We start from the raw sequence: 20,973 nt of genomic DNA on the forward strand, positions 1-20,973 counted from the left end.
AGGTGCCCATCAATGATTAAAGCTAAGCGACCAGAGACTTGCCAATCTTCACTGAAATCCAATTTGTTTATGAGTCCACCAAGTCACAGGGTCACAAGAGTTATCAAAAATTGGGGCGTTTTGTTTAGTAATTAGAAAAAATGCTACATAGTTAGTTAACCAAGATCTCCTTAGGAAACATTTCTCACTGAATGTTGTTTTATGATTACCCTACCATCACAGAGGAGGAAAATGTGGACCTCCTGTTTGAAGTATCCGGTTTGCAAAGGCATGCTGAGCTGAGCCTGAGAGACTGACATGTATTTTTGTAGCATTCCCTTAGACAATACACTGCAGAGGTCCAATACTGGGAGGGATGTGCAGGTCACGTAATTTGAACTTTTCACCTTATTGATGAGGAAAATTGGTTTTTGTTCATTAATTGTGTGCACTCTGCCGCTGTACGAGGTGGAGCCCCTGGGTTTTATGAGATCTTCAATTCTAATTTTCTGAGAGATGGAAGGGGGAGAAGTCTAAGCAGCTGTGACTCTGTCTTCCACCAGGCCAGCCCTTTCCAGGGCAGACTGAGCAGCCATCTTGCTTCATGTTGCAGATGTCTGTTTCACAAGCAAGGCAGCTCGGCAGGTGAACCCAACAGATGGTACCGATACGCTTTACTTCCTACTCTCGTCCAAGGACAATATGAATTGCCACTTCTGCATTTTAAGGAGAGGCTGTCCTTGCCTTGCATGCACTGAACTTTTCTATACAGACGTGTGCTTTCATTTATTCATGAAACATTTACAATATATTGAGCACATGCTGTGGTCAAGAAGAGGGCTAAGCCCTTCAGAGAGAACAATAGTAGCAAACGACAGGGTAGAATGTTATATGTGATGCCCTAAAGCTACTTGCGTAAGGTTAAAATTAAATTATATTTATTACATCTGTGTATATTATATAGATTCAAAGATTTCAGATTCACACAAAAATTATTGCCAGCCAACTGAATGTTTTACCAGCTGGTCCCATGTTTTCTATCCACAAAAATGCCATTGGAGGCAACTGGGAAAAAATCTAAAAACTTGGCTTGGTGCCCCACTTGTACTGTTTATTAGCTGAGTGACCTTGAGCAAATTTCCCAGTCTCCCCGGTCATCAATTGTGCTTCTCAGCAAGCCTGATAGCACTTACGGCTTTGTCAGAAGGACTAAGATGAAGCATGAGAGTGGAGTGGTTAAGAAGCAAATTTCTTCATCTCTCTGTGCTCATGGTCTTCGCTTGTGAAATCAAGATAATAAAATTCATGCTATGCAATTGCTGTGAAAATTAAAAAAGAAAATGTCACATTCAAAACTATTTAATAAATATTTTATTTGTATGAAAGAGTCACGTGGACTATAAAATGATGGCTAAAAGTGAAATACTGTTAACTGTTGAAGTGAAGTTCAGTTTAAAAAAAAGAGTATTGGACCACAGTCATTCCAAGGTGGTATATACCCTGGCAAACGGCACATTTTCATCTCAAGCATTCAAGCTTTGCGCTATTCGGAAAGTTCAAACAGATGACTCTTCTTTGGCTGTAACTTGTGTACCTCTCCAGTCCAACGAATGTTCCTTTTTGGAAACTCTCCTCTCATCTTTTCTTTTTAGATCACTTTCAAAAGCATAATTTCCTGAAGGACCAATTCTAAACGTTTATGTTAGTCCTGTATATATACAGAAAAAGAAGAGATGCCAGCAGGTGGCCATCCTAGTTTATGCATATTATTATATTCTTTATAGCAGTAAGAGTAATATTCAATATTTCCCGTACTTAAAATGTCACATTTCCATAACTAGTTAGGGAATTTGGAAATGGAAGTTTAGCTGGGTAAAGGAGAATTACCTTCCAGAATTTGAAATCACAGAGAAGACTCAATACTGTTTTCTTTGGATTTGAACACCTGCCCCCGCATTGTTTATGGGTGCTGAAGAATTCCTGCTCCTGTGACTGCTGGAAATTGAGTGTTAGCCTAGCTCTAGACCCATTTTTAAGTGGTTTGATTTAGGTAAAAAATTCGTTGCCTAGTTTATCTCATTCATTCAAATTACTGTTTTCAAAGCAACCAGGGTTTGTTTTTTGTTTTAGTTTTTGTTTTTGCTGTTGTTAGAATTCCCTCAGTTTCTCTTTATACAATACTTTGCATGTGGAGACAAAACTTAATATCTCGTTTGATAGAAGAAAATAAGTATGGCTGAAGTATGAGCTTTCCTCAAATCCAGACTTGCGGAATCCACTAAGCAAGAGTGTGCGAAAAACAGTGAGCATTTAGCTTAAATCTGTATGAAGAGAATGACTACCCATGCTTTTAAAATATTGGTCTTATGACTTTTGAAATTAAAAAAGGAAAAAGAGAAGGAGAAGGAAGTAGAGGGAGCAGGAGGAGTTGGAGGAGAATAATGATCTGGTTGCAAAATATGGAAAGATGCAAATGAGAATCAGGTAAAAATTTCAGCTAAAGTGATGTTAACATGCACTTCTGTGCCTGTTGCATATTTAGAAGACAATTATCTTGGTTTTCACATTTTCCAGTGAGAAGTTCTATTCTGACTCAGCTGTCCTGGAAACACCTGCGTCTGTTGTGTAATATTGATGAACCTGAGTCTGGAGCTGCTAGCCCTGTACCGCTCTCTGTGGATAATAGGGCACACATAAATGATTAAAACGAGGCAACCAGAAACCCGATCTCGCCAGCCCTCCCTGGGATCAGATTCATTGATCAGCCCACCAAGGTCACTGACCTCGATTACTCAGAGCCCGGCTACTAAAATGATTAATTGATCCATTCTCTTGTTTCACTCATTTCATTTAAAGGGGGAAAAGTGTAAATATTTCCAACGAATTGACCTGTAAACAATTGTACTTAGCTTGTTGCATCCTCTAAGACACGTATTAATAGAATGAGAGGCATCAATGTATACCACCACAGAGAGGAGTGAGCGAAGAAACCAAAGCCTTTCTCAGGCATTTTCCTTATATTAAATAACCTGTTACCCCAAGTTTAATCCTTTCTCTACAATCCTTCATGTTATTCCAGCTCAAAAGGTATAGAGTTATATGAATTGAGAGAATATACTGGCAGAGCTGGAGGTATAATTGGATTTCTGTAGAGGAAATATTTAAGACATTTTTGAAGTGTGTTTGTTCTTATAGTCATCAATGGATGTTGAGCAAAACATAATTTCTGTCAAAACTTCAGGTGAATGTTCTCTATTAGAACTTTTCTGCAAATGATATTGCCTTTTTCATGGAATGATGAGCATAGAGAAAATAATAAGATCATATGTATAACTAATTTATTTTTATCATAGTGACCAATAACAAAGAATCTGGTCACTTTAAGTATCGGAACAGTGTCATGCAATATTGTTAAAGATTATTGAAATTGATTACACAAAATAGCAAGCTGCTAAATGTTTGACAACTGTTCAGGGCGTGGGAGCCCAGATTTGCAGCTGTGCTGGTATCTGTGGGGAAGAGATACCCACTGCAACTGATTGCAAGCTATCAATGCAAAGTCACTGAATGCAGAATTAGAAAGAAGTATGTTGTAGAATGGGCCAGAGTTAGCAAATAAAAAGCCAGAATGCTCAATTAAATTTAAATCTCAGATGAACAACAAATAATTATTTTAGTATAGTATAAGTATTTCCATATAATATTTGGGACAGATTTATATGAAGAAATTATTCATTGCTTATCTGAAATTCAAATGTAACCACACATCCTGGATTTTATCTGCCAATCCTAACGTCGATACTATAGACATAAAGAACCTTGAGTGCATAAGTAATAGTCAAACGGAATGACAGGTTTTAAGTTTTTATTACCCTTCTTTTGAACATGATTTAAATTTTACATTTACATAATTTAATTTTCAATCATGACTGTGTTTGACAACTGGCTGGTGCAATTCCTGAAAATTTAACAGTCATCTTTTACAGCACACCTCTGATATTATACTTTAGCAGAATAGTTCTTCACCAGAGAACTGGGTTATGAAAAGGCAATGATAGCACAGATTTTAAGTGTACCTCAGCTCACAATATAGCTATGATTTCAGAACAGCTTCTCAACATAGCTTTGCTCAATTTCATGTGAGGTAAATTTCACTACACTGAACCATCCCGACCCCCAACTGCCATCCCAGGGAAAATTTCTGTGCAGCAAGGAAGAATACATCTTCAGACTTCTTCCTTTCCATTTTCAGAGATTTCTACGGTAGCCAGTCCTTTGTAGAACTGGGTGTTTTTCATGAAAAAGCTCTTAACTTCAAATCTTCTGCTGTTCTTTCTCTTTTCTTTCTTTTTTTCCCTGTGGGACTGAAGAATGGAGACCTAAAGAAAAGGGACATTTGGTTTTGTGTCTAACTGGGCACTTGGTCAGATATTGGTAATACAGCGATAAAGGAATTTCATTTGGAATAAAGGTGACGAGTTCTCTCTGACCCACAAAGTAATAGGGTTAGGAATGTGTAGGCTTGATGTTAGGGAGAAAATATGATTAAAACGAGCATTTAGAGAAACTCATCTATTGAGGAGGCCCAAATAATAGTTTACCTAATCTTTTAATTAAATAATTAAACAAAGAAAACAGGTGTCCTTCACTTTAGTCAAACGTTATGCTCAAAGGGATTTTCAAAATAAATTTCCCTTTCGACATTTGGGGCATTGCAATTTCACAGTTCAAAAAAAGTGTGCCGTGAATTACCACCCCACACAGAATCCTTTCCATTAGCCTAGGTTTTATTTTAGGTTTTCTTTAGGTGAGGAATCCTCAATACAACCTCTATTTCATATTATAAATTTATGTATAACCTAATTTTATTCTCAGTGAACATTTTCCCTAAATGTTAACTTGAGTTGCTTTGGGAGCAATAAAAAATATACTAAATGTAACATTAAAAACAGTAGTTTCTATTTTATGTCAGCGCCCACACCCGATAAAGACATCCACATGACAAGTTACAAATTTGGGTATGAATAGCAGTAGCCAGCTAGGAAGGTCTATAATGTAGCTCCTTTCATTAATTTTCTCATTGCTAAAATTGTATCAGAAATAAGAACAATTGTGAAATATGTTTGAAGTCTCTCTTATTAATTTAAATAGTAATATTGTAAAGTATTTCTATAGGATCTTCATAGTAGTTTATAAGCTTTATTTAGTTTTCATTTTGAAAAAGTTCTACAGTTGCAAAGTGAAAACTGAATAAAGCCTTGATGGTACCAGGAAGCTGTTATATTATTGATAATAATTGAGCCAGACAGAATTAAATTAATTTACCAGTATAACAGGGAAAATCTTCTTCTAATCACTGGATTGAACTGTTACTGATTAGCTCACAGATGCATCCTAAAATTATTTTTAAAGATTGCATTATTTGTCAAGCTCTCTGTATTACCTAGGACACTGATGAAAATGAGTTTTTCTAGGTTTTATCTTTATAAAGTTAAAGGTAACTTTATAAAGTTACTTTTTTTCTCAGTGAAATAGAAAGTGTGAAAATAAAAGAGAGATAAAAAATTTGGTCCAAATAGAAACATAAAAAGCTAGTTCAAAGTTTCAAATAAAATGTTTTATAGATAGTGTGGAAGAAATAAAATGGTAAAAATGCACAAGAAAGTGAAAAGAAATGATTGAATCTGTGACTTTGCCTCATTTGTATGTAATGATACAGTATTACTATTATTGCTGTTGTTATTTGCTCCCATTAAAAAAGAAATGACCATAATTGAGACTTTTTCTCATTCTTATATACCAGGATTGTTACGGTTGCCACAGTTGTTATTTGCTCCTATGAACTTCTACTCAAGCCTACTAAAGAGGCTGTAGCACTTCGAATCACACAATAATAAAAAGGTCACCAAATGATAAGCAAGGATCCCAAGTTTACCACCCATCTGGGGAGGCTTTGGCAAGCCACCTTGCACCTCTGAGTCTCATTTGTCTCTGCTGGACAGTAGCATACTGGAACATATATTCTCTAAGCTTTCTCTTTAAAATTATAAAATCCTGTGACTGTGAACTCAGGCATTAACAGAAGAGCCAGAAGACCAGCTGCTTTAAGTGACTCAGCAACTTGCATAGAGTTGGGATGGTGAATGATAAGACCTACGCAGGCCTTTCTTAGTTCTGTTTCACTAGATAAAAGTCCCATTATGTTTTTTTTCCCATCCAAACTTGGTAGGAATTCAGAATATTAATACATGTTAATTTAATGGGGTTGGTAGGCAGAAAGATTTCATATTTTGAAGAAACTTATCCCAGACTAATGGATTTATTATAGTCACAAATATTGAAAATGACATCCTTCACCAATTTGATTTTAAGATAATACATCAACTGAAAAACCTACAAGGGGGCATATAGTTTTTCAAAATTACTTCAGGAAATACACTGGAAAAAATGTAAAAACTTCTGCTCTAAATAGTCTTATCATATTTAGTGCTTTATTTGTTATCCCAAGCATGATGCCAGGCATATAGCAAATCCTCAATAAGTCATGGAGAAAAGAGCTGGAGGAAAATGGGGACCTTGCAGAAATCTCCCAGGTAAGTAAATCCTTATTTATTCTTTGCCACCTATTACACAAGTTGTGCCCAAAACATTGTAGCCTTTTTGATATTCACTGAGTCTCTTGTGTTTGAGACACCACAGAGCCCTGCCATCTTTTCCAACCACGACAGTTCAGACGGACACTGATGAGGACCAGTGTCCTTGACCAGGCATGTCATCCAGTCCTTAATTAGGGTGTCCTGAAGCTCCACATACACGAGGTGTGGCAGTTAAGAGGGCTGGAGCTCAGTCTTTTTTACCCCCAGCAGAGGGAGGGAGGGAGGGAGGGAAAAAAGAAAGGAGGGAGGGAAGGGAGGGAGGGAGGGAGGGAGGGAGGGAGGGAGGGAGGGAGGGAGGAAACACAAAAATAGGGGCCTGTGAGATAAGTTGAAATGCTGGGTAAGTGTGAGACTGTTAGGAACACAGTTCTCTTTTCCTTGTGAAATTACATGATGAATTCCAGGGTTCCATAAATTCCAGAGAAATAGTGGTGTGTTTGTATAATTATAATCTAAAAAGTACACATTGCCAGTTATGTTAATGGGTTTTCTTTTATGGTGAACCAGTAATTGAAAGCAATTTCAAAAAAAATTAGATGTTTGTTTTGTAAGCCAGTATTTTCACAGCTGTAACTCTTCTAGAATCAAAGTTTTCTTTTTCTTTTTGCTTTAAAAGTGCTATGCTACTCAAATCTAGGGAATAAAAAGCAAAAAGCAAATTCTTAATTTATTGGTGAACATCTTTAAAAAGTTAAATTTCTCAATGTAGAACATTCTTAGTCACAATAGCTCAGTGGTATTATGGGGAAAAACGTTTCCCCAACAACTCTTTGTTAAGAATTTATTTTGTATAAAGATGTATGTTCAAGGATGTACACTGGAAAAAAAGAACAGAAAAACATTTTTTTAAGCTCAACACTAGGGTATTGAATAACTACATTAGGGAACTTTTATATGCTATAATACACTGCTGTTTAAAAGACTAAGACGACTGCTTTTGTGGAAATCAAAATATGTTAAAGCAAAGTAAAAAAACAAATAGTTAAACCAGTAGATGCCGGGCCTATCACCTTAACTATGATTCCTGATCAAAATGAGAGAGATGGCAAATGGAACCCCTAGTAATGTACCAACTAAGGAGCCTATAGGAAGAAAATGGCACACCCCCGGAGGGCTTGTTTATGAGATATGGACAGATGTGGGGAAACCACAGAAGAGTGGGGTGTGGTTTCCACAGAAGAGTGGGGTGTGGTTTCCACAGAAGAGTGAGGTGTGATTAGCTGGGCTAATCACAGCAGGTGTTACAACCTATAAGCATAAAGGGGCAAGAGGAGGGAGGGGAACCCAATGGGAGAAAGTGTGGAAGCCATACACTGATATTTCTCTCCTTCTCTCCTTCCCTTCCCCTCTAAAGACAAGTAAAATCTTTTTTAAAAAGTTATCTGCAAGGTCTGCCTCCAGGGCAGAGAAAGGTGCAGAGGGTGAGGAGTGGCTGGGGGGATGGTGAAAATGGAGGCTATTTGGCACAGTGAACATGGCACACACTACTCCATATAGTTTCTTTTATTCTACGCTTTACTGCTGATTGCCACACTAGGAAAATACCTTATTGCTATGGAAAGTTGTCCACTTTATGTCAGTTTGCATCAAACACGATGAGGCCAAATGGTAATAATAATTCATACTTTCTGAATAAACACTTCAGTGAACCATTCTTCAGGCACATTCTGATGCATTTGTAAATAAAAAATATCTGTGAAGACAATTCATTCATTGCATTTTGGACATGACTACAGACAGGAAGCATTATGTAGCATTCAGAAGAACCATGGCCACAGTTTTCTAAAATGCATTTAAAGGGCCTGCATTAATACAGTTTGGAAATTGGTATAATTTGTTTTGTTTCTGTATTTGAATTGGAGGAAACACTCAAGAAGTTAATGCTTATATTACCTGCAATGGAAAAGCATTGCTGTTTCTTGATTCTAAAACATACCGTAAATCTAATCCTAGCTTTGAAAATACCTCTTCACCCAACAGTAGGTTACCATATATAGACACTGTTCACCAAGTATAGCACTTAAGAATCACACACTCAGTGCCAGGCACCATTCTTAGGGCTATCGATACCATAATTTATAAGAAAGACATTGCCTCGATACTGATGAAAATTTTGTTCAGAAAAAGCTTGTGTAGAAGTCTATTGTATTTACAATAGATAAAATTTTGTTCAGGAAAAGCTTGTGTAGAAGTCTATTGTATTTACATAAAAGATAAAATGTGAATAATGAAAAGAGAGATGCTCGAGTTTAAGCATGTGGAGGGGGCCTGGAGCCCTCTGCTTCCTCATTCCTCCTGTCCTTTGGAACATCGTTCCTTCGCACAAAGTCACTGTCTATATGACAGCTTTTCACAGTGTTCTCATCTCAGGGTTAGGAGATCATCATGCCTACTGGAAGGATTAGGGTCCAGCAAATCTCACAGATGTTTGCCCGTAATTTTCATTTAAAGCTTTTAGAGAATTACTCACATTATTAAGTTTTGGAATGTTCTCATTTTCTCATACATCCATTCAATAAATGAGTGCCTTCTGTACGTAAAGAGCTGAGAATGCACTGGTAGAGAATCTTTGGTGGGGAGACAGGTTTTAAACAGCTGAGTGCTATGAAGGGAGAGTACAGGATGCTTTGAGAGTGTGGGGCTGTAAGGTCTTTTAGGAAGTGACATTCATGTAGATTGCTGCTTGATTTGTAGAACTTAATTAGGCCAGGGATTGCAAACTCAAATTCTTTCCGAGTGGCAGGCAGGTAACACACGTGTGCATCCATGAATAATTTCCATCAGAGCTAAGACTGATGGAAACATTAAGGCCCTGGGCAGACTGAGAGAAGCTGACTGGCCTCAGTGTATTCAAATTCACAATTTAATAATGTCTGGGCTGGCCAAACAAAAGGAGTATGCAGCCAAAGACGGCAGAAGGGCTGGCAGGGTCCAATGATTCAGACAGAGGGAAGAGCAGGTGCAACGGCCCTGAGGCAGGAGGGAGCCTTCTGTTTTAGTGAACTGAAAGAGAGCATGTGCAGTGGAGTGCAGAGGCTCAAGGAGAGAGCGGCTCCCATGGGCAGGGAAAAGAGCCAGTCACTCAAGGTCTCATCAGCAGGTGAAGGCTTTGGCCTTTATCCCATGTACCCTTGGATGCATTGAAGGTTTTAAGCAGAGAAGTGAATGAATTAGACCTGCATTTTTAAAAGCTCACCGGGAAGCAATGTAGAAAAGAAATGAAAGCAGACAGGAAGCTGTTGTGGTTCCCCTTCTCTGCTTTAATTTTTCATCTGCATTATTTAAACAACTGTGTGTGCCTTCGTGAAGACTTAACCCTGTATTCCTCACTCTAGATGAGCAAGCTGGGTGCTTCTTTCTTAGTCCTGACTCTGACAGTGAAATTACAGGTGTCTGAGCCCTGGAATGTAAAGACCTGAAATAAAAACCCAGCAGCTTATACACAGAATCTTCCATCTACTGGGTAATAGGCCTTTGGTTCGCTTGCTGAAGCCAAGATGGGCAAGACAGTCCCTAGTCTCATGAAATTTACAAGGTTGGGGAGAGAGATACTTAAGCCAGTAAACATTAAGTGCTCTGGTGCCAACAGGATAATGTAAATGCTAAGTATTATAGGAGCATGAAAACATGTGCCCGACCTGCCAGAGGTGGGAAATCAGGTGAGGCTTCACCTGCAAATTTAAAAGCTGTTGATAGATTTGAGATTTTGGCTTAGTGTTTTGAAAAACAACTCTCTAAAAGATGATCTCATGCAAACTTTTGACAATTAACAGACTTAAATGTATAAGATTATATTACTTGTGTATATAAATAATTTTCATTGTTAGTCCATCTTTTCTTGGTGGCATCATTTTTGTCTCTTAAACAACCAATCATAAGGTAAGTGCTATGAGTCAGCAAGTCTCCATAATGTTTGTTTAGAGGGGAAAGCTTGACCTTAGGAAAAAACTGAGTAAGCCATACACATTCGGTTCTCCTTTTTAAAAAATGGAAATGACAAGCTTTTGCAACTTTCCTACCCAGTCTGACGTGATGTATTTGTGTTTTGTTGTTTGTACAAGACAAATTGGGTGAGCACTCTGATGTTAAAATGAACTCACTTTTTTCAACTTATGTTTTTGTTTTTGTATTTAGGCAGAAAATAGTTTCTTCCCTCCTTTTGTCTCCCTTTGACTTTATGTAAAACATGTTTATATAACATCAATGCTACAAATAAAACCTCAGGATTACCTATCATTTCCTTAGTGAAAATCACCTTCCTTGACCTAGTACCCATTTCTCTTTACGATGTCTCTAAATCTAGATTCAAAACTCTCTAGATTTGGATCAAGTTAAGATTCTATTCGATAGCTATTTTGTCCTTGGATAATTGGTGCAAAATCTTGTGGTGTTGGAAAATCATTTTCCTGCAGAGATTCCTGCTCATGATCAGCGGAAGGGCTCTACCCTATAATCTGCTGGGAAGAGGAAGGCTCCGAAACTTCGAATGCTCTGCATTGTGAACTGATGACGCGGGTGTTTCGCTAACACACGCATTTGCGTTCACAGGCCCATGAAGTACAGCGAAGTACAGCTGTGGGGTGGCAGCTCAGTCCAGAAGTCAAACAAGGTTGCTGTTATGCTGACTGATTCATTTTCACAGTGTTGCTCCGATGTCTCAGACACAAGCCCGAACATCTGCCAAACTGCTTTTTTCCTCCAAGTGACAAAAATAAAAAAATAAAATAAAATGACAGTTGTCATCAGCTCACTTTTTACCCTGATTTATACAGTCCTTAGCAACCACAGTGTCTACATGGGGACACATTGTAATGATTGTCATAACTTGGAAGAAACCCAATCTCCGACCTTTTCCAGAAAAGTGTGTCAATCCTTTGAAGATAAAAAATAGTAAAGCCTCAAACTGAGAAGTAAAATATATGATATCTAACTAAAAACTCTTTCTTTGAGCCAGACAGTTGACAGCACATAGAGCTATTAGCGGTAATAATAGCTAGTGACGACTGTGTGCAATGTGTTAAGACTTCTAAATATGTTATTCCATTTAACTCCTGCAACTATAAATGGTAACATAAGGGGACTGTATTGTTTTCATGTTAAGCATGTTTTTTTCTCTTCACATCTTCACATAAGATGCGGGCTTAGTACAGTGTCTATCATATAGGAAACATTCAATGCATTCATTTATTTTAAAAAGTACTCATGAATAAATGCCCCATAGTTGTCTTTCCACCAATGTTTCTTTTTATTTATTTATTTGAATGTAATTTTTTTCTTCTAGATTCATTTATTGTTCATATGATTTTCTTTTTTCATTTAATTCTTGTTCAAGTACAGTTTTCTGTCTTGTATTCCCAGCCCTGCCCCGCCAGTGCTCCCCACTTCCCACCCATTTCCGCCCCCCACCTTAGTTATTGTCCATGTGTCCTTTATACTTGTTCATGTGAGTCCATCCTCTTTTCCCCTATGATTCTCTCCCCTCTCCCCTCTGGACCCTGTCAGCCTGTTCCGTATTTCAGTGTCTTTGGTCATATTTTGCTTGCTTGTTTGTTTTGTTGTTTAGATTCCTGTTAAAGGTAAGATCATATGGTATTTGTCTTTCACCACCTGGCTTATTTCACTCAGCATAATGCACTGATGTTTCTTCTAACACAGCTATTTAGATGTCTTTAAAGAAAAAAACAAACTTTGAGAAGCACTCTTTGGGAAGGAGAAGATGAAATTTCTCCTTCCCACTCTCAGAGGCCTCCACAAGGGATCCCCAACAAACACACCACTGGCAGGTAAACTCTGGGAAGCCAATGTGGTGGAGTGAGAAGAAGCAGAGCACTGGATTGAATCACATGCTTATGTCTTCCTCATGAGTCCTAGTGAGCAGCCGGTCAGATAGTGGGACAAGATAGAAGGATGCTAGGGTCACGTTCTGGTGGACTGAGATGGAAGGCCCGAGGGCACCCAGCCAGTGTGTGTGGGTGGCTGTGCCGAGTGTGACTCAGAGCAGCCAGGTGTCAGGAGCTCACCACAAGCATGCCAGGTCCAACCTGGGGTGAGGTCTGAGGCTGCCGGGGTATTTCCTGCCCTGAAAAGACTAAAATCAGTGTCTCTACACCTGGCCATCAAAACTGGTAAAGTTTAAACTGCTTAGTTGGACACCAGGTACTCTCAAGATCTTGCTCCAGCAGAACTTCAGACGTGTGCTCTACATCACAACTGAACAGCTAATTTAATGGTCCAGAAAGTGCCCGGCACTTTCACGGGTCCGTATACCTGCTCACACTACTCCCCCTACCTGGGGTGCCCACCCCATCTCCACCCACCCTCATTACTTGCTCAGTGCAGAAAGCATTTCCTCCACCCACCTGCCCACAAGTCAGATATGATCTTACCATCCTCAGAAATCTCATAGTACTTTCCTTGCATTTCATATTTTCTACTTTCTACTTAGAATTAGTATTTGTACCTATAGCTTAATCTCCTTTATTTTAGATAGAGGCCCCTTAGGAGAGTGATCAAGTTTTCTACGTTTTTGTACTAACCGTAGTACCTGGGCTCAGTGCCTAAATGATTATTGAGTTGATCACTGTGTATATTGCTGCCTTGCCTATTCTATGGAAAGTTAATGAACAACCATAATTCAATGGCCCATATATATATGCAAGTTACTGACAAAGAATGACAAAAGTGGAGAAAGCAGATCATTATACCACAAAGCATAAATGTGGATGTATGTGTGTTTAAATTAATTCAAAAATATATCCCTGATAATATCGTCTTACTAAAAAGTAACAAAAAATCAATTCATTATTAATTATAACACAGATTTTCTAAAAACCTCAAAGGAATAAGAGGAATGAGGTGAATGGAGGGGCTTGAAGACAGTCATTTCAGGCTTCCCCTGAGAGCCGGCACTCTGAAAGGCCAGAAAACCTGATTCCACTTGTAGTGGAAACATGTGCCTATTATCCTACCTTGAAATGCATCATTTCATGACCCTAGTCATCCTTGCTTTACTGAGAGCAAAGGAGGGAGAAGTTATGAGAAGGCCCGCTGTCTACTTCACCCCTCCCCTGGGACCTCCACAAAAGCCATGGCGGGAGGGGTTGCTCCTTCCCTCTCCACCGGGGCCTTTCCTTACCAACCAGGCTGCTCTGCCACGCTTCCTGCTTTCAAAGGAGAGAAACACCAACCAAAGCCCAGGGGCGGTTGAACGCAGGCCAGGAGGAATCCACCGTCATCAGCTAACCTTGAGGCCTCGCTAGTTGATTTCATATAGTTGGCTTTTGTGATTGGAATAAAGTACCTTGCATGACTGGGCAAGACTCATTTTCACTCTGGAAATGAACACTTAGTTCTGGCCGGATGTGTTGGTAAAGTCCCCATGGCTTTTGCCCTTGGGAGTGTGGGGTGCCCTCGGGAGTATGTATCTTGCTGCACAAGTGATTCAGGCTCCCATAGCTACCAACCAAGCAGAGTCTCAGAGAGAGAAGCCCTCACACCGCGTGGGAGAGAGCCCCAGGGCAGTTCGGGAGCTTCAGGTTCCGGCATGGAACTCACATTCTCTGACGGCCGGCACTGCTCTGAAAGAGATGCCTTCGGAAGGACGGGGACAGTTGGCCTTGGCAGGCGGTGAGACACAGCAGGGCCCTGAAGGAAAGCTAAATAGATCTTCATTACTTTGGATTAGGAAAACTTCGCTTATTGAGTAAAGGCCAGGGATTCAGACCATAAATGGCCATTTAAGTGAGATAATCTAAAGTATGAGTTTAATTAAATTAACTGAATCAAATCCTATGCACTTTCACTCTAAAACTCCATTTTCATTAACTCCAATGACTTTCCTCCGTGACTTTGGCTGTAAAGGGGTGTCAGCAGTGATTATATTGAATGTCTTCCCCTTTCCCACCCCCCAGCTTTCATGGTAAAGGTGCAGTTATTAAGTGATTGCAGCTGCCAAATGTTAAGTGCCTTCAGTTCAACAGAGGGACAGACACTTGCTGAGGATGCCATCTAAGTGAATGCACTTTAAAAAACTGGTGCTTTTTTTGTTCTATCTGCCTGATTGTCTCCCTTGCCCTCTCACCCCCCAGAAAAGGTTTATAGTGTGTGTTCCTCGTATTTTCCAAGAGGTTAGCAACTCAGCACTCATAAATTCTTTACATTTATCTATCACCAACCTCAGAAGCCAGCAATTGAACTCATAAAACTCTGTCCATCAAATTGACGGGAGCACCATCAGATAGCAAGGGCGTGTTGCTGCCCTCTTGGCTGACCGGGCAGGAGTCCAGTGCGCCTCTCCCATCAAATGGAACCTAGTGAATTATTATCGCACGCAAGCACTGTTCTCCAAAGCCAAACCAACCTTATTCTTGCCTGCTATCACCCTCATGAAAGTTATTGACCGGCTTCTGAAAGGAGATAAACATATGTGGCCAAATGGAAGTTTCACAGCTTGAGTTCACTCTGTGGACATAGATTTGCTCCAGACTAAAGTCCCCAAAATCGGTCAATGTAAACTAATTGGAAAAACATCACAGGTGATGTTGTTATACTTTTTGGGCTTTACTGGAACTAATATCTCCAAAGCTTTGAGGTTACAAATTTCATGGGCAAATTGAAAAAATAATGTTTTCTCCACCAATTTTGCTAACTGTATTTCTTGATGAATTCTGCTTCTGAACAGTATAAAAATATGAATTTGGGAATTGTTACTACTGCTTCACTTTTGTGTAGTGGGAGATCTTCTCTCCATCCTGTTGGGTGCTGAATCCTGAAATTCTGCTCCTGTCGTTTAAGTTATGAAATATAGTCGAATTCCTTGAAAAATCATAAAGTGAGAGTAATGTCTGCATAAACTATTCAGCTGTTAGGACGTTGTCAAATCAAGTTTTCTTGTTGGTGATGGTAGTTGATTTTAATAGAATTGGCTTTTATATGTCATATCTTAAGGCCAGCAGGGGTTCTCAACTTTGACTACACCCAGAATCACCTGGAAGCTTTGAAAAATATAATGCTCAGGCCCTACCCAAGACCAGCTGAATCACAGTCTTTCCCGGGAGGGCCCTGGATATTGGGCTGTCTCAAAGCTCCCTTGATGAATCCAATGTGCAGCCAGAGTTGAAAATCATCAAGCTGTAGCTGGAAATGCAAATTTAAGAGGTGTTGTGTGTGGAGACATAAAAAAGCATAATTAACTGAACTAAACTCCTCATTAACTAAACACACCTCCATCCTAGGCATTTCAAGTACATTTCTATTTGTCCAAATCCCCAGATTGCCATTTCGGAGACAAAAAGAGAGCCAAAGCATCTTATTTGTGCACACTGCAATTGCAGCACAGTAGACCTTGGTGCAAAGGGACTTTAACATGATTTTTCTGAAGAAAGCTGGGACTTGATGAAGGGGGTGGGGGGCACAGCTGGCAGGAGAGCCGGTGAGGACTTCTGACTCAGGTGACCCAGGTACAAGGCTGCCCCGCTTTCTCATCCTCATACACGGTGCGGAGGTTGCAAGGGCTCCACACCTGGAGCCCTTCACTGTTCTGCAGAAGTTCTTCACTAATCCACAGGGCAGAAACTAGCCTCTCCTTAGCCTCGCAGGAGTGAGTGTTAAAGAGCTAAGTGAGGCTTTCTATACCAAGAAGGCACTATTCCTTGATCCAGTTCCGGTATCCTCCTTCCATTGTTCAGAGTCCAATTAAACAGGAAGAATTAGGACGTTCTGTTGAAGTGACTAAGGCTTTCCCGTGACCTGGGCTGACTCCACTTTTGGAAGCTGTCAGTGGCCAGCAGGGTTCACGGTCCCAAATGGTCCACAGCAGGGTTCAGAGGTCCTCATCTGCTTCCAGGAAAGGACTGACTCAAACTCATAGAATTTAGCTCTTGAGTTACTGTAATTTCATACTTCTAGGGAATTCTTTTTTTAATTAATCTGATATATCACCACATCTATAAAAATCGATTTTGACAAATGACAGGATATCTCAAAGATGTGTATATAACATCTTATTACTATGGCGTGTGTGTTGTGTGTGTGTGTGTAGCTCCCCCAGATGGGGAATGGGTCCTGCTTGAGCCCGAGGTCCAGAAGGCAATGGCCGTTATTCTCTACAGCATGTCAAAATCACCTGTTGACTTTGAATCTGCATTTTAAAGATGCACACACCCCAGGTCAAGCAGTAGAGAGTCCTCAGATCTCACTGATGAAAGATGAGCATAGGAATCCTGTTTGTGCATTTTGAGCACAAGGACAAACACAAGACACTGTATCAGTTACCTCTGACAATGGCCTGCTGACAATGAATACCACCCTTTTAGTCAAGACTTTATTAATGAATGTGAACAATATATGTTTCTGAGGTGTTACAGCCCAGCTTCAGTCTCTAAAGGAAACAATAAGAAAATCACTCTCTCCCACCGAGGGGTGCCCATGAGGACCTTCCATCACCCCTGCCAACCCCCTATCTGTGTTCTGACTCCCACCCTCCCCCAAACAGGTATTCTACGTTGGCCTGCTTGGCTATACAGCAGGACGTACTGCAATATCTGGGGCCGTTAATGTTTGGATCATTAACTTTTCATTAGCCTACATACTGGTCACAAGCTCACTGTTTAGACATTTTGTAATTTGCATTTTAAAAACCCATGTCTACGTATAAACCAGTTTAGCTTAATGGGGAGTATTATTATTGTTTCATTATTATTACTGTTACCATTATTATTCTCATGCTGCTTTTATGGAGAAAAAAGGAATGCCATATTTGGTGGCTTCAACATAAGGGCACTGACAAATACTGGTGGATTGACTGTATGTCAAGGAAGAGATGTGACTAAATATTTCATCCGGCATCTGAAGGGACTTGATATAGAACAGGAGACTTCAGAGAAAAGAGCTTATTGTGGAAAAGGTCAAAACGGTAAAGAACAAAATGGTGGTGGAGAAAATAACTGCTCATGCAGGGAACAGCTATCTGTGAGGTAGGGAGACATAAACAAGATGATAAGCGAGTTCCACACCCAGTGAAGGATGCCTTTCCTAATGAGAAGGGAATTGGATGGGGTTTGCAAAAGCCACCCAAGGGTCACTGTCTGAACAAGAGGAAGGCCTCTTCTATCAACACAGCTCTAGTCTGAGGGAAATAGATTTGGACAGATAGAGAAGTGGAGAAGAGATAGAAATGGAGTTAGAGATAGAGATGTGAGCGGGGAGAAAGAAGAGGAGAGAGAGATGGTAGGTAAAATAAAGCTTTCTAGAGAAAGACAGCTAAATTTACTGAGCTCCTACTATGGCTGCTAATAGTCACAGCATGCAGGAACTCATGTTGCCTGCACTGTAAGATAAGGTGCAAAAAGTTATGTAATTTGCCCAAAGCCCTACTAAGCTAAAATTCTGAAATTCCAATAAACTAGGCAATCTGACTCCAGACTGCATACTTCACTACTCTGCTTTAGAAATGAGAAAAGGATGGCTCACAAACTAGAATGCCCTATTTTATATGCATTTTATTGTACCCCACCATCAAATTCATAATCATACCTCGCAAACAAATAAATGGAGACAGTTTTTAAAAAGATAGGTTGATTAGTTTGTAAATGTGCAGATTGGAGGAATCTGGCAGCTATTAATTAAAACTAACAAAATAAAACAAAACCAAATGGCTGCTTACCACACCCCAATAATGGAAAATGAGAGAACAGCTATCAAAACCGGAAGTGACAATGCTTTGTTTACCCAGCTATCTACAAAGACAGTTAAAACTGGCACCCATCTCTCTTTATTTCTGAGTCTCCTCTAATTATGCAGCAAATGGATGCTGACAGAACTTGCTCTTTCACTCTAAATAAGTAGTTTATGGGAGTTGATTTATTTGATTTTTCCCCTTAACATTTTGTTATAGAGGTGTTCAAACATACAGCAAAGTTGGAAGAATTTTCCAATGAAAGCTCGATACACACAGCCCCTAGATATGTCGTGCAGATTTAACGAATGTATTTCTTCTGAACAGCATTCTTCATGGATCTTTGCTTCGTCTGAGTCATCTCACCGTGCCCAACATGCAGTTTGTTGTCAGTTGAGTAATTGGGATGAATGCTGATCATTCACTGTGCCCTAGGCAGGGATAACTGGTGAACAACTAATCAAGAGCAGAATCCAAAGAAGCAAAACAAAGAGTCCTTTTTATGTTGTGCATGTTGCTACTGGTAAACTCTTCATGCGAACATGGTCCACACTCACCTGGTGGTAAAAGTTTTGAAAAGATATCAAAGCAGTAATATTTTAAGCTAGGATTCCTTAAAATTATTTTTGTCCTGTATTTTCTCTCTTTCTCTTGCTTTTCAGCCATCCTGGGTAATAAAGTGGGATGAAACTCACATGGTACGTCAAGGGACATTTACTATTACATGCACTGGCCAAATATACTAAGTGCACTTGAACTTCTGTTCCATCAACACTCAAGCCTGCAGCACCCATTTGAACATGGAGGCCACACCTGTAGACATCTCAACCTTTCTCTTTAGAAAGCAAACATCATTGACTGAGATAATCAACTGAGATAATCGATTAAAATACTGCAAGGAGGACACACACCACGTACATCAGCTGTGAGAGCCATCACCGGCCTTTCAATGTGATTGTCCACTGGGTGTAGCTAAAGGTTGTTCTGGGTTGGATTGTGTCCCACAGAAAAGACGTGTTGAAGTCCTAAACCCCAGAACCTCAGAATGCACCCTATTCAGAAACAGGGTTTCTGTAGATTTAAACAAGTTACCAGTGAGCCTTGTAAATTCAACATGACTGATGTCCCTATAAAAAAGGAAAAACTTGGACACAAAAACAGACAAACACATAGGCAGAGGTCAGAGTGATGTGCCAGCAAACCACCAGAAGCTGAGAGAAAGGAATGAAAGCTATGGTCCCTCACAGCCCTCAGAGGGCACCAACCCCTGATCTCAGACTTCTAACCTCCAGAACTGTGAGACAAAAAATTTCTCTTGTTTAAACTACCTATTTTGTGGTGCTTTTTTTTTTTTTTTTTACTGCAGGCCTTAGCAAATGAATACAGGATGTTGGCAGGAGATCAAAGACTATCACCTTTGGAAATACCATAGGCAAGGCTAAAAGCAGTGATGAGGAAAAGAATTGGTTAGAAAAAAATCTAATTGTACACATTTCTTTCCAATTGATGTACCAGCATTCTGAAGATCTCCTTTGGGGAAAATACTTTATATATATATTATATGATATATATGTATATGATTTTTAAATGCCATATCTGATGATAACTGTTATCTCTTTGGCATTTGAATGCAGCTTATTTCTGTTTTATTGGAACATATGAATGTGTAATGGTTTTCCTAAGAATAAGGGAGTAATTCCATGGAATACAGGTGTGTAAGGGGTAAGACCTGGGTAAGAAATTCTGCATTCTTCCTTGTCGTCTTGTGAATATCACGTTCCTTTCCTCTTACAACATATGCATAAGCTCATGCAGGAAGTAAGAAGTTAGATATTTTAAATACATAATTCTTCACCCAAAAACTTTCAGAAGATAGTAGAATGTAATTCCTGGTTTATCCCTACTCCTAAGCCAAGAAGTCAATGAAAGAAAGCAATTTCAACTGCCAGTTCTTCAATTGGAATTGCTTTCAGTTGGAACTAGGAGGCCTCCTGGGTTTTCATCACTGGCAACCATTTCAGAGGAATCACGGTTGCTCCAGGGTGACCCAGATACTTTGGGCTGTATCCTCATTCCTTTAACCAAAACTCTAGTTGCTGTTCCGTCTGCTTCCTTCTCCTAATTCCTGTGTGTCTCAGCCCTCAAACGCTGGAATTTTATTCCCAGTCATCCAGTCCGTGAGGCTTATGAGTCCCTTACTACATGGGGTCCACTAAGATTGCAACATTTGAGGTCTGGCTGAGCCAGCTGGGGAGCAAGTCACTGCAGGTGCTGGTGTCGTCCTGGCGGCCATCAACGTGAGGACATGTCCTGCGGATAGTCTGGTTGGGCCTCTGGCCCCCACAGCCAAGGCTGTATCATTATAAGGAGGACCCAAAAAACCCCTGGAATTTATTTATTAAAAATTGTGTATTTATTTTTACATGTTTAAACTTCAGTCACCTTCCAAGTACTCGCCATTGGATGCAATGAGATGTTTTTGACAACCTACTGAGGTGTGTTTCCACTGCTCAAAACAGCTTTGAATTCATCAATTTTGATGCTTTTAGTGCTTCTGTCTTTTTTTGTTTCACCTTTTCACCTTTTTTTGTTCCACACAAGCAAAATGTTTCCCTCTGAGGACTTTTTTCATCTGGGGAAACAAAAAAGTCACTTGGGGTGAGA

The sequence above is a fragment of the Sturnira hondurensis genome, unplaced genomic scaffold (genome assembly GCF_014824575.4).
Source record: "Sturnira hondurensis isolate 20B ecotype Veracruz unplaced genomic scaffold, ASM1482457v3 Scaffold0004474, whole genome shotgun sequence".
NCBI lineage: Eukaryota > Metazoa > Chordata > Mammalia > Chiroptera > Phyllostomidae > Sturnira > Sturnira hondurensis.